The sequence below is a fragment of the Equus quagga genome, chromosome 2, assembly GCF_021613505.1.
Source record: "Equus quagga isolate Etosha38 chromosome 2, UCLA_HA_Equagga_1.0, whole genome shotgun sequence".
In the NCBI taxonomy this organism is placed as follows: Eukaryota; Metazoa; Chordata; class Mammalia; order Perissodactyla; family Equidae; genus Equus; species Equus quagga.
Window position 1 is genome coordinate 122,902,478 of NC_060268.1, and position 14,242 is coordinate 122,916,719.

Here is a 14,242-nt window from a genome sequence, read left to right on the forward strand (position 1 = left end):
AACCGAAACTAATATAGTAACACAATGCTTCACCTTTTAAATAACGTAGCATTCTAGGTATCTTAGTACCTGGTTAGTTCAAGACACTGCTCAACACAAGGAAGGTTCACACAAATCTCACTCCAGGTAGACAGTAGTATTGCTCTGAGACCCTCCTGATGGACACAAAAACCACCCTAGATCTCCAATCTGGTATTGAGTACACTGCAAGAGCACCAGGAGAAAGTGCCCTGGCCTGGGAGTTAGGTCAGATCTGGGCTCTAATCTCGCTCTCCACTGACAATATTCAAATCTTAACTCCTTTTTTATAGTTTACAATTTATAGAGGGGCCAGCCTGGTGGTGTAGTGGTTAAGCTCAGCATGCTCTGCTTCAGCAGTCCAGGGTTCACAGGTTCAGATCCTGGGCCCAGACCTACACCACTCATCAAGCCATGCTGTGGTGGCAACCAATATACAAAATAAAGGAAGACTGGCACAGATGTTAGCTCAGGGTTAATCCTCCTCAAGCAAAAAGAGGAAGATTGGCAACAGACATTAGCTCAGGGCCAATCTTTCTCACAAAAAAAAAATTAATTTACAGAGTGTGTTCACATATAATGCTTGTCATTTAATCTACAGGACGACTCTATGGGTAAACTGAGGCTCAGGGAAAGCTGTAACTCACTCAAAGTCACAGTCAATAGTAGACTTAAGGCTCAAACACCATTATTCTAAAATCTAAACCCAGCACTATCTTCATCTAAGCCACAACTGCCTGCTCTAGCTAGTTCTGCCTCTGCCATCAGACTAATGGCATGACTGCCAGTTCTACCAATGTCTAGCACAGAAACTCTGAGTAAGTGACTTAAGTTGGAGTCACTTTACCTGTAGGGCAATAATAGCACATCCTTCACAGGACTGTTGAGAGAATTAAGTGAAAACAATATCTAATATTCAATACACAGTAGCTACCATCAAATGCAGTATCTACACACTCTGAAAAATGTCTCATAAAATACAAAATTAAAGTTCTCTCTCGTTATTGATTTAGATTTAACATAACCTAAAAAGGGAAAACAACGTCTTTCCTCAAAACTTTAGCCAGATATACTGAAGAATTTAACGTTTGCTCTCAAATATTGGGCCATTGAACTATACTTTTTCAATCAGCTTCAAAGAGGCAGTTTAAAAAGGATTATCCTCTTTGCAATCAGTAAACTGCAGGCTCACTCCATTTTTTTCCCATCAGATTCAGAAACTTGGGGCTGAAGGGACCTTAGAGGTCATCCAGTCCAACTTCCAGCTATCCAGTAAAAGACCCCTTCTCCATATACCCAAGTGATGAACCATCAAGTGTCAAGATACTTCCAGGGATTGAGAATTTGTCATTCTTTAAGGCAGTTCACTCCACTGTTGGACAACTAACTGTAATATAGTCTCCTGCTCACAGGAGCCAAAATCTGCCTTCTTATAACTCCTAAACACTAGTCCTACTTCTCTGGAACAATCTGAAGAAATTCTGAATAATTCTTTAATATGGCAGGCCTTCCAATATTTCTAAAACAAATATCTTTTGAAAATCACTAACAATCAAACCCCAATCTACCTCCAGACCTACCTTACAGCACTCACATCCCAGTTCCTAACATCTCCACATATCACATAGTTTCCAAGCACGCCTTCTCTTGGTTGCTCACTAGTTTGACTAGTGCCCATCCTAAAATCTGGCAGTCTAGGCATTATCTAGTTATAAATGCAATCCAGGGTTACATGAGCTTTTTTTTTTTTTTTTTTTTGAGGAAGATTAGCCCTGAGCTAACACCTGTGCCAATCTTCTTCCACTTTACATGTCAGTCACCACAACAGCACGGTTAACAGGTGATGTAGGTCCACACCCAGGATCTGAACCTGTGAACCCAGGCCGCTGAAGCAGAGCACACCAAACTTAACCACTACACCATGAAGCCAGCCCCCGAACTTTCTTAACAGACACTCAACTGGCTCATGCTAAGCATGCAGTCCAACTAATCTTCTTTCAAAAATACTGTCAAGCTGAGTCTTTTCATTCCCTTCCTTGTGCAAATTTAAATGCTGGGATTTAAAATTTATTACAGTTCAAGTTCATCTTGTTGGTTTGAGTATATCTTCCAATATTTTAAAATTTGTTTTGAATCTTGATTCTGTCATCTATGTCATCTGCAAATCTAATAAGCATTCCCTTTGTGTCATTCTATAAATCACTGACAAAAACGTTAGATTTGGGACATGGTATGTTTAGGAATGAAATCACTGGACCACTTTCACGATAGAACACAGGAATCATCATGTGTAAGTTTAGAACAGGAAGCTGATATTTCCAAAGTAAAATGATTTGGGGCAAAATTTCATTAGAAGACATTTCACCACATCCAAGTCATTATTTCATCTTTCATCATTTATTCAGGATGAATCAATTAATTTAATCTGACTGTACACAATATAACTACAGAAGCAGAAGAGGTCACAGAAAAGTATCCAATATTGCAAAGTTGCTTTCAAGCATTTTGGTTACCCAAGCAAATGAACATACATTAAAACAAACTGCATTTCATAATTAATAAATGCTCAAAGTGTACCTTCATGACAAGCTATTACCACAATCCTCACCTATAATCAAAAGAATCATTCATATCCATTACCAACAATTTCAATAAGACTGACATTTTATACATTAAAAATATAAGGGAAAATACCAGAATTGGAACTCCAAATATTTTAACAGTCCATGACAAAAGTGAAGATTGTCCAGATCTTCAGGCAAATCTGCCAAAAGAAAAAAAAAGTAAATGTTAATTTGGGCATAAGGACATCCCTTTAATCTAGCAACCATCTATGGAACTCCACAACTATTCAACACCTGCAGCTTGCAGCTTGAGTTTATTAGTACACTACATTTAGTGATATATCAACTCTTTCATACCACTAAAGGATATTTAAGAATATGGAATTTGGGACAGGAAATGAAGCCCCAAAGCAAATGCCTAAAGAAATAAATTTCACTCTTCTTTGAGGCCAGCCCTGTTCTCCAAATTTGAAAAATTAGGTTTGTGATAAAGTCTAAGAAAGAATCTTATGAAGAAAAAAAAGCCTGCTATTACTTAAATAGGCAGGCAGGTATAACATTTTATCCGAAAAAAAAAAAAGTCCAAACTTGTTTAAAAGGTCAATATTAACTCTCTCAGGCAACATTCACTATTTGTTCCAAGGGTCACCTGGCATCTAGGTACTGATTAGACTAGCAAGATATGGCCAATAACTGCACCTAAGAGAAGGATGTACCAGTTTCCACAGCAGTAAGTATGTGCTGACATACGTCACATTTTTGGACAGTAGTGATCATTTTTACTTCAAAACCAAAAAACAAATTTAAAATAACAGTGAATAACTGCATTTAAAATAGTAGTGAATAACTGCATTTTGATCTCATGCAAAACAACCAAGCAACCTTCGATCCTCCATCTGCCCTCCCCCAGACACAGACACACACCCCACTCCTCAATTTAATCTCAAAATTAGCTCTCATCTGACACCAACCAACAGAGTTAATTAGGCAAAAGCAGATGTAACTCAGCTCTTTGCTACAAGCAGAATCAGTGTTAAAAAAACACACACAGCTAGGAGAGGAACAGAATCAGAAGTCTCTTATCCACAGCCAATTCTCAACTAAACACATGTATATTATCCACTTTATACATTATCCACTGCAAATTTTTTAATCTTAGGCTGGTTTGTTTCTGACATCCCACTGGCCCCACTGTAAATTAGTATATGCTAAGAGAATAGATTGAAAACCAATTTAACTTTAGTCTAAGCAATATCTAACTAGAAAGACAAATCTATAGGAAAAAAATTCATAATTCATTCAAAAGCCAAACAGAAACGCTTTTTTTCCCGATTCAGAATTACCCACGCCACTTCTCTTTTTCAGAGCACTAGGATTTGTTTCATATGTAAACAGGACATTCTATCAAAAGTACAACCCTAAAAATCATTATTCTCATTTTTTTTCTATAAAAACTTGAAAGTTAGACTAGAAAGCTATCAAAAAGGAAGTGAATCATTCCAAATTAATTCTGGGGACTCATGCAACATGAAACTAAATTATTCTATTTTCTAAGGTTTTGAATCATTTTATTTTTAACTACAAAATAATATCAGTAAATTATATGGTTCTATCATATAGTTTTATAATAAAACACTAGTTACATCATTTATTACAGACTACTCTAAACAGATCTAGAGAAATGCTTAGTCCAACACTGAGCTTTCGGCTTCATTAGTAGGATATAAATATCAACACTATTCCAAAATATTCACATCAGCATAAGAGTCAAAATATCCTGGATCATAAATATTACGTGATGCCTCCTCTAAGCTTTTACTAAAGCTGTGTGTTGTTTCAAAATCAATGTCATAACACTTGAGTCATGAGATTACGGATGAGCCAAAAACAATGGTTAAAAAAAAAAGAATAAATATTAGTAAGAGTGTATTCTTTTGTCATTCTGAGTTTTCCTTGCTAACAGTTATTTTTAGCTCTCTCACTTTCATAAGCTCCTGGATTATTTTCATAGCCTATTATGTAACTGAGTGAGACTCACAAATCTTAAAGTATCTTCCAAAACAGAACATACACTGCTTAAGGGAAGGCACCTTGACTTTTCTTTTATAACCATCCAGCATAGACTATTGGCACAGTTGCTCAAAACAGCGTCTTCGGTTAACAAATATCTGCTGTCTGACATCAAACATCATCCACATGGTGATATTTGTTAACTTTCAAGTCCTGGATGCATCCATTTCCCCTAAAATTAATGTTCAAGGCTCAAAATGTGAATTGGGAAGTAAGGTTATAAATACTAATCAAAGAACAACAAATAAATATTTAGCGAGATGTTGTTGTGTGTGTGCAGCCGTACGGTAAGAGCTATGCGGATGGGAAGTAATTAAGAAGTAACAAAGCACTGCTTGGCATTTCCTCAAAAAGTTAAACATAAAATTACCACACGACTCCACAATTCCTCTTCTAGGTATATACCCCAAATAACTGAAGACAAGTACTCAAATAAGTACACATACACAGAGGTTCGTAACAGCACTATTCACAACAGCCAAAAAGTGGAAACAGCCCAAATGTCCATCAACAGATGAAGAAATTAACAAAATGTGGTATATCCACACATTGGCATGTTATTCAGTCATAAAAAGAACTAAGTACTGATACACGTACAACATGGATGAACCTCAATAAGATGTGAAAGAAGCCACATGCAAAAGGTCACATATCATATAATTCCATTTATATGAAACTTCAGAATAGATAAATCCATAGAGAGAACACAGATTTACGGGGCTGGCGGGGGGTAGGGGAGCTGAGGAGAAACTGCTCTATGGGTAAGGAATTTTATTTTGGATTGATGAAAATGTTTTGGAACTAGATAGAGGTGGTGGTCACACAACACTGTGAATGTACTAAGTGTGAAATGTCACTGAATTGTTCCCTTTAAAATGGTTAATTTTATGTTATGTGAATTTCACCTCAATAAATTACTTTTTAAAAAAAGAAATAAAGCACTAAACTATAATACCACCAACCATTTTCTGACACCTGCTGTGGGTGAGGCACTACACAGATTATCAGTAAACCTTAAAACAAGCCTATAAGGTAGCATTGTTGCTCCACTTTGCAAAACGAAAAGTGAGACATGACCTGGCCAAGACCTCAGACCAGTAAGTCATGAAGGATTTTCAATCAGATGCTAAAACCTAAACTCTTTCCTGTCTCTCCATTGGTTTTCAAACTAGGTTCCTTAGATCTCTTGTGAGAACATGCTTTGGGCATCACCTGCAGGTGCCCCTTGTAGGCCATAACCCCTTGTACCCAAACAAGCAGTTCCATCTTAACTGTTCTATATATACAGTGGGCGTCTCCACAAGATTCATTTCAAAGAAAGGGTTCCTCTGACTACAGAAGGAAAAAACTGTGGAACTCTGGAAACAAGTGTGACTATACCTTGCTAAGTGTGGATGCGTAGAACACCACTTGAGTGGATGGGACTTAAACTGAACCTTGAAAGACAAGGCAGAACTTGGATAACTGTCTGGTTTCTCCAACCAAATTCAAATCTTTCATGGCCCAGTGCAAACAACACCTTCTCAGTAGCCCTACATCTCTTTGTCCAACAGGAAGCTTTTAGCTTTCTTACTATTTTGGCATTCATTTCCTACTTTGAATTATGCTTATTTGCATACTGACCTCATCTCCCTTACTAGACTGTAAAATTCTTAAGAACAGGATTCATGTTTGATTCATCTTTGTATGCTCCAAGATTGCCCAGGACCACAACTTGAACATAAGAAGGGTTCAAAGCCTATTGGTTAAATGAATACATCAGTGAATGAATGAAGGGAATCAAGGAGAAGACAAAGAAACTAAGAATGAGCTGTCAGACAAAATGGACACTGAGTCCATCCATGTGCATGCCTAGAACAGGTATGTGTTACAGAGGAATAAGAAATACAGTTGGCTGTCACAAAAGCTAGGCTGATGGGGCCGGCCCCACGGCCGAGTGGTTGGGTTTGCATGCTCTGCTTCAGTGGCCCATGGTTTCACCGGTTCGGATCCTGGACACAGACATGGCACCGCTCGTTGGGCCACACTGAGGCAGCACCTCACATGCCACAACTAGAAGGACCCACAACTAAAATATACAACTATGTACTGGGGGGATTTGGGGAGAAAAAGCAAAATAAAAAAGCTGGCCTGAAGCATGAGAACATGACAGATGAAGTAACAGGAAGCCACTGAAGGAGTAGTGACACAATAAGGCATAGTGGAGTGCATGCATGCACACACACAAATTTGTTGAATGTCTGAATCACTCTGGCCATAGTATCCATCCAGTATTGGATAGAGAAAAGAATGACTGAAGGAATAAACAAAAGCAACCAGTATTTCATCTCTTCAAATATCAATTTTATTCAGCTTATATTTATGAGTCTAACTCAGCAGCAAGCCCAGAGTAAGCACTCAATAAATGTTAGTTGAATTGAATATTTAATTCCCTATCTTTTTAGAATAATACTAAGTTCTTTCTCACTACTCATTAACATAGTTTTCCATTCATAAGCTAATAATGTTTTCCAAGGATTTCTAAGAGACTAAATCACCATGAAAATTATCATTTCAACTAATACATATTACATTAATTAGAAGTTTAATTTTTCATGTCATGCTCTCCTAGTTGACAATATCCTTGTTATGTCATTAAACTATAATTGTGTAAATCTGCTTCAACAAACAATAACTGAACCATCAATAAACTATTATGGCTTCCATAATCCCAGCAAAGATTAGTTTCAACATCATCATCATAAATGAGTAGAAACATGTCCCAAATCTCCTGGTGAAGCCCATGAATTAGGTTTGCACAGTCATCTCTGCATTTAAGAGCTCAAGAGTTTCAATCTCTAAACTTTAATCACACTGTTAGGAACCTCCCAGGAAATTTGATCCCTTGTAAAACAGGATTTTAGAGACAAGATGAAAAGTCATTTGAAGTCATCAGGCCTTTGGAGCCAGGGTACACTGATTAGTAATGATGATATATTATAACTAAGCATTTGCACTTAAGAAATAATCAACTAAATTTGGAGCGATTTTTGGGGGACATCTAAAATTTCTATTCAATCTTAGATTTCTTTCTAATTACAAATTAGCTTTAGCTGGGTTTTAATGACAAAGACAGAACAACATACTAAGAAAAAATCTGACATCTGAATTTTTAAAAGATTATTTTGAAAATATAGATCATCTCACACTTAAATGTTACCTTTATCACAAATGTCTTCAAACAGGGTATCCAGTATAGCCTGAAAACAAATTAGGGCTCCCTTTGAGAATCACAAAAAATTACAGATCTATTTTTAAAAATGACCACATATACATACAGCTATTTCCACAATTTCCAGGGCTTACAGAACCTCTATGGCCATCCCAGGACCCCGGAAGGTCCACTGGCTACTCCAGCTTTACTTACTTTAACAGACACAGTGAGGTTGATCATTTTATCCAGTTTCACAATAATTATCTCTATGTGTGCTTAATTAGGACATGTGACATTAAAAGTAAAAATGTTATTCTCATTGATTCTGGAAATTATCAAATATGCTACTGAAATCTTACTTAACAAGGTGTGCTATGATGGGACGTATCTAGAGGGTAGGGATCAAGTCCCCACTTTGCCAGCTACCTAAGCTGTGGCATATTGGACATGTTACTTAATCAACCTAAGTCTCAGTTTTCTCATCTGTAAAAATGAGAATATGTCCTCGTTTTGCAGAACTGTAAAGAGGAATAATTGAGATAACAAATATGAAAGGACCAAGGATGGAGGTGGACACATGGCAGGAACATAATAAAATGCTAGCTCATAAAAGGAAAAAGGGCAATACAGTCGGCTGGAGACCTGTAAAATCTAATCTGGCTAAACTTCTGTGTGTACGATCATTTGCTCCTAGGACAAGGGGAAGTCAGCACCTGGCTCTTAGTCATAGATGTAGACAAGCAAAAATTCAAGACAGAGGAAAAATAAAAAGCGAAGAAAAGCAAAAATAGATTTGTAATGGTGAGGATGGGGTCGATAAGAGTGTATTTTACTCATAATCATGTATCTCTAAGGTCAATAAAGCTTTTAGGAGATTAGTCTGCATAGGAGAATATCTACTTGACGTGAGGGCAGGAAGAGTCTTAAAACAAGACACAAAAAGCACTAACCATAAAGAAAAAAACAATAAATCTGACTCCATTAAAATTAAGAACTTCTGCTCATTAAAAGACATCATAAAGAGAGTGAAAAGGCAAGCTACAGAATTGACGAAGGCATTTGCAACATACATAACAAAGGATTTGTATCTACAGTAAATAAAGAACTTCTAAACAACAATAAAAGACACAAAGCCCAATTTAAAAAAAAAATAATAGGGGGCAGATTTGAACAGGAACTTTACAAATGAGGAAATCCAAATAGCCAAGAAATGTATGAAAAGCTGTTCAACCTGATTACTAATCAGGTAGATGCAAAATTTACCAGATTAGCTAATTTGAAAAGCTAAGACTGAGAGTTCGAGAGGACAAGAAACAATGGGAATTCTCATATATCACTGGAGGGAGTGTGACATGGTACAACAGTGGAAAACAGTTTGACTGGTACCTAGTAAAGCTGAAAATAGCATCCTCTGCGACTAGGGCAACAACACAACTCATCATCCAAATCCAGACACTTTTGAGAATTAAAGGTATTACATTAATAATTACACCAGGACAACAGGTATAAGCCAGGATAAGCGGTCACCCTACCTTTGAATAAGCAATTCCAACCCTAGGGGCACACCTTAGAGAAACCTATACACATGTGCACCAGATGACAGGTACGGGAACACTCAGAGCAGCTTTGTTCACAATTTCCCCCAACCTGGAAACAACTCAAATATCCTGCAGCAGTGGAATGGATGTTACAAAAATTGTGGAAGATTGTGGGAGTCCTGTAAAAAAGTGCTTAAAGGTGCTTTGGAAATGCAAATTAAAGCATTATAAGGAAGAAATATCCCTCCATCACACTTCTCCCATCTATGCATCATTTACCATTCTGCAAGCAAAGACTGATCACTATAGCTCACACATCCCTACTTTCATAAAACAATTTCCTTTTCTCTCACTTTATACAAATACAGGCATCTGCATGCAGGAAAAGTGAAGGTATTTTGTAGAGAACTATCTAAGAGACTGAAAAGTCACCTGTTAGGAATCCTGGCATTTAATAAAGCCAGATCCATCAGTTAGGTCTTCTTCTAACCGGTATGTGAAAGTCCATGAAAGTTTCTAAAGCACATTAAAATTATTTATCAAACTTCCTCAACTACCTTCCAATACTCACCCTATTTTACCTTTCATTCATGTTATGCCTTACATCTGACAATTTCCACTTTATCTTCACAAGTAGTGCGTAAGATAAACATTTGGTTATAACGGCAGACATAACATCCACTCTACTCAGAGGCCTGCGTATGGCTGGTAGGCAAAACTACTGACCATGTCATCACCACCAGCCAGTTATTCCCCTAAGTTCCCCCTTTAATGTTAAAACCTTCCTCTGTCTCTACCTTTTCTTCATTTTTTTTTCTAACCATCCTTTCACCTCCCCAGCCTTCAATCCTAACTAGAAGTTCTCGGGTAAGAATCTGATCCTTTACTGAAACATGCAATATTATCCTTTCCTTCTTTCTTTTTTCTTCTTCTCTCCAAAGGCCCACAGCACACAGTTGTATATTCTAGTTGTAGGTCCTTCTAGTTTTGCTATGTGGGATGCTGCCTTAGCATGGCTTGATGAGCAGTGCTAGGTCTGTGCCCAGGATCCAAACCAGTGAAATGCCAGACAGCCAAAGTAGAGCACATGAACTTATTTAATCACTCGGCAAGGGGACCAGCTCCCTATCCTTTCTGTCTTAAAAAGATAAAAAGACTGCCCCAATTCATTTTGATACATGTGTGAAAAATATATATAAGAAAAGAATGGAGTGTTTTATTTCAGGCTATCCCAGAAAATCTAAGGTACACAAGTAAGACGGTAAGAATGTACGTTACTAATAGTCATATCAAAAAAAAAAAAAAAAAAAAACCTTTGTTGGAGCACCACAGAACTAACATTATCCTAACAGAACTAACTCCCATTTGCTACTTCCATCTCCTTGTTCATGTATGGAAGAGTCTTCATATACTCTTTAGTTTGAATTTCCTGGTACCTCCACCCCAAACATACTTGGTTCAATGGTTCTCTTTTCCCATTTTCCACATCTGTAATTCTTTATCACTATCTATTCACAACCTTGGTCCAATACTCACTTTATCACATCCCAATACCCTCTCCCAGTTGCAGGACTTAAACTCCTTCATGGGGCACAGGAGGCCATTTGCCTTTGTCCCTGATCTCCCACTACTCCCTGCAGTCTGGCCATACCAAAGCACTTACAAATTCAAAAATACACAGTATCCTTTCCCAAGGTAGTACAGAAGCCTCATCCTGAAACACCCTTCTTTCCTTCTCCTGCCCCACCTTCAAGACTCCAGCTCAAGTTTCACCCAAGAAATCCACCCTATCTAACAACCCTGTGTCCCAAACTAACACCTTTCGTTGTCCCATCCTCAGTCCTGGTGCAGTCCACCAAATCACATTCACCTCGACCTACTACTGCCCAGCTCCAGCCATCTTTCTTCACGCCTGCCACCTTTTCCCACTCCCGGGAATCCCTCATCCCCATGAGATTTTCTGCTACAGATATATTTTGCAAGTTCTAAGTAGCCTCCCTTCACATTTAAGTCTGCTCTGCTGTCTTATCATCTTTCAGAGACTCTCCCAGGCATATCCACCTCACCCTGCCATGTTTATTTAATTCTTCATAAACCCAAAGCCTGCAAACTTCCTTTCTATTCCAACATGCCAATTCACCCAGGTATCTCCTTCCCACCACAGCAACTGTACCTGCTCCTCACATTCCCCTAATACTACTCCCAATCCAATATCTACTCTACACTGCTTTCTCAACTCCACTCCACATCCACCACACCTAAATCCATCCTTACTCTGCTCTCAGACAACTGCAATCTCACCCTTCTGAATCATTTCACCTGCCTTCATCTACCCTTGGTCCCCCTTCCACATCTCCAATATTGCGCCTATCTGTATCTTCCCTTCTGCACCTGCATGCACACGTCCACTTTCCCATCCTATCCATCCCCTCACCAGTCCTTCCCAACCACTCGCTGGCTCCCCACCGTTCCTACCAGGTCACTCCGATTCAGAAAACTCCTACAAGCCCCCCACCTTCCGACCACCCGAGCCCCTCCCCCACTCCGATATCGCCCCGCCCCCTCCACCCTCGAGCCCCGCCCCTTGCCCTGGAGGCCCGCTGGGGGGCGGAGCCTGTCCCTCCTCCCCTTTCCCCGCCCCCTACCGTCACGCTCAGGGGCAGCCTGACCCCGAGCGGCCCCGCGGTGACCCTCGCGCAGAGGCCTGTGGGAGGGGCGTCACAAACCCCCGATCCCCACCTTCTGCTGCTCTCCCGCCCAGTCTCCTCCCCCTGGGAACGCGCTGGGTGGGTGACAGACCTGGCCGCGCGCCACTGCCACCGCGCCTGCCGGGGGTGCTGCCGCTGCCTGAGAAAAATCCGCGGCTGCCGCCTGGAGGAGGTACCGTCGCCTCCGCCACCTCTGCCGCCGCCGCCAGGGGTAGGAGCTAAGCCGCCGCCATTTTGTGTCCCCCTGTTGTTGTCGTTGACATGAATCCGACATGACACTGATTACAGCCCAATGGAGTCTCATTAAACCCGAGCCGCGGCCCCGCCCCAGCGCTGCTCCATTGGACGACACCGCAGACACTTAGAGCCACCCGTTGGCCTACGGCTCTGTCCGTCACGCACACACTAACCATTCTGCACCCCATTGGGGCAGATTCCTGCCGGTCATCTCGCCCCGCATAGACACACCCCTCGACACACATCATTCCCCTCTCCGGCACCACCCCGGGGGAGGGCCCACTGCCAGTACCAATCAACAGACCGCTGGGCCCGCCTCTTCTGGGCACCTATTGGTCCAGCCCTTTTTCTCTCTCTCTGACACCGCGCCACCTCTACTTCCACCTACCCGCCCCCTCTACCTCTAGAAATGGATTGGGTCTACTCGCAGGAGAGGCGCTTGGCCTTACTGGCTGGAGACAACGCCAATCAGAGGGCCTTTTCCCTCTCCCCTCCCCCACTCAACCCCAAACCCCTAGCCCGCAGCTAAAGTTTGTGTGAGAGCTGATCGCTGGCGGCGGCCGCAGGATTCAGGGGTGGGCGGGGGCGGGCGCGCGCGGGCGGGCACGCGAAGTTAAAATTCGAGGTTCTCAGTCGCCGGCTCCCGCAGTGGAGAGCGCGGACGGGCGCGCCGCCCGGAGCGTTCCATCCCGCCCCCTCCTCCACCCTCTCTCGTCCCGTCCCGGGCGACTACTCGCCCGCCCCCTGGCTCTCATCCTTACCCCCCACATACCCCTACCCTGGAAGCCACAGGCCGCGTGCAGGCAGAACGATGTTGCTGCAGCCTCCTCTCCATCCCATACCGAGGGGGAGCAAGCCCCTACCCGCCGGGCGTGCACCCCCCGGCTCCACACTAGCCCGTGTCTGCAAGCACGTGCACCGTTCGCCGCTGCCTCCAGCCACCCCGGTCCCCGGCTAACCTCGCCTGCAGCCCGGCCAATCGCTTGCTGCCCTTTGTTGCTGCAGCCCGAGTCTCCCCGCTGCCTTCCTCAGCCTCCGCCTCGTCCTTTGCCAGCCGCCCGGGTCCGCAGCGCCGCGCTCCCCCCGCCCGGGACCCACCGCCGCCGCCGCCGCCTCCTTCTCCTCCGCCTCCTCCTCCTCGGCTCCGGGCTGCAGCGCACAGAGCCCGAGGCAGCGCCGCCCAGCCCTGCTCCCCCCGCGCCGCCAGCTAGCCCGCCCGGCCCGGCCAGGGGCGCAGCCTGGACCCCGCCCGCCCCAGTCCCCGCCCCGGGGGTACCTGCCTCCGCCCTGGGGGGCTCCACTCGCCGCCCTCCGGGGAGGGCGGAGATGCCGGTGTCCGCGGGAGGATGGGGACGCCTGGGCCGTTTGGGGCGGGGAGTGTGCCCGCCAGGGCTGGGACTGAGAGGTGCGGTCCTCGCCAACGCGCCCCCCCTCCCGCCGCTGTGGGCCCCAAACTTCGTCCTCCGCCCAGGCCTTGCACCCTCGGGCGATCGCGGCAGTTTTGGGGTGGAGGATGCCTCGGGAGCTGTGTCTACCCTGATCAGGAGGAAGAGGGAGCAGTGACATTCAGCGACTGCGGACAGGGCACGGCGGCGGCATCCTTGGGTGGGAGTGGGGATGTCAGACGCGGGCTGGAGGGAGAAGCTGCCCCTCAAGATGCCCTCTCCCGGCCTGAGAGGAGCTAGAGAGCTCTGAGCTGCGTTCGGAGTGCTTTCTTGGGCGTTGCAGCCGACGGCAGAGGTGCTGGGGGGCGGGGGGAATCGGGGGAAGACCGCTGGGGGGGCCCTTCCCCCTCTCCTCTAGCCAGCGCTCGAAGGAAGGCTGATGGCGAAGTTCGGTTTTCCAGGCTTCCCCTGGGCCCCCCGAGTTCCTGAGGCCCACATGAGGGAGGCTGGGGGCTTCTCTGGCCGCCCA

At 43.4% G+C, this 14,242-nt stretch overlaps 1 protein-coding gene across 5 annotated transcripts in view; it reads right to left on the reverse strand.

Annotated features, from left to right (window-relative positions):
- KAT6B (lysine acetyltransferase 6B) overlaps positions 1-13,420 on the reverse strand; it is a 185,944-nt gene extending 172,524 nt beyond the window's left edge. The window contains exons 1-2 of one of the 5 annotated variants that reach the window (XM_046653484.1): positions 13,288-13,420; positions 2,713-2,782 (exon numbers count right to left, since the gene is read on the reverse strand). The gene's annotated coding sequence lies outside the window, so the exon portion shown is untranslated. Of the gene's footprint in view, positions 1-2,712; positions 2,783-7,851; positions 7,874-12,182; positions 12,440-13,287 lie in introns of those variants that run through there. The other 4 variants (XM_046653483.1, XM_046653487.1, XM_046653488.1 and 1 more) reach the window with 4 other exon arrangements.
- Positions 13,421-14,242: the final 822 nt, after the last annotated feature.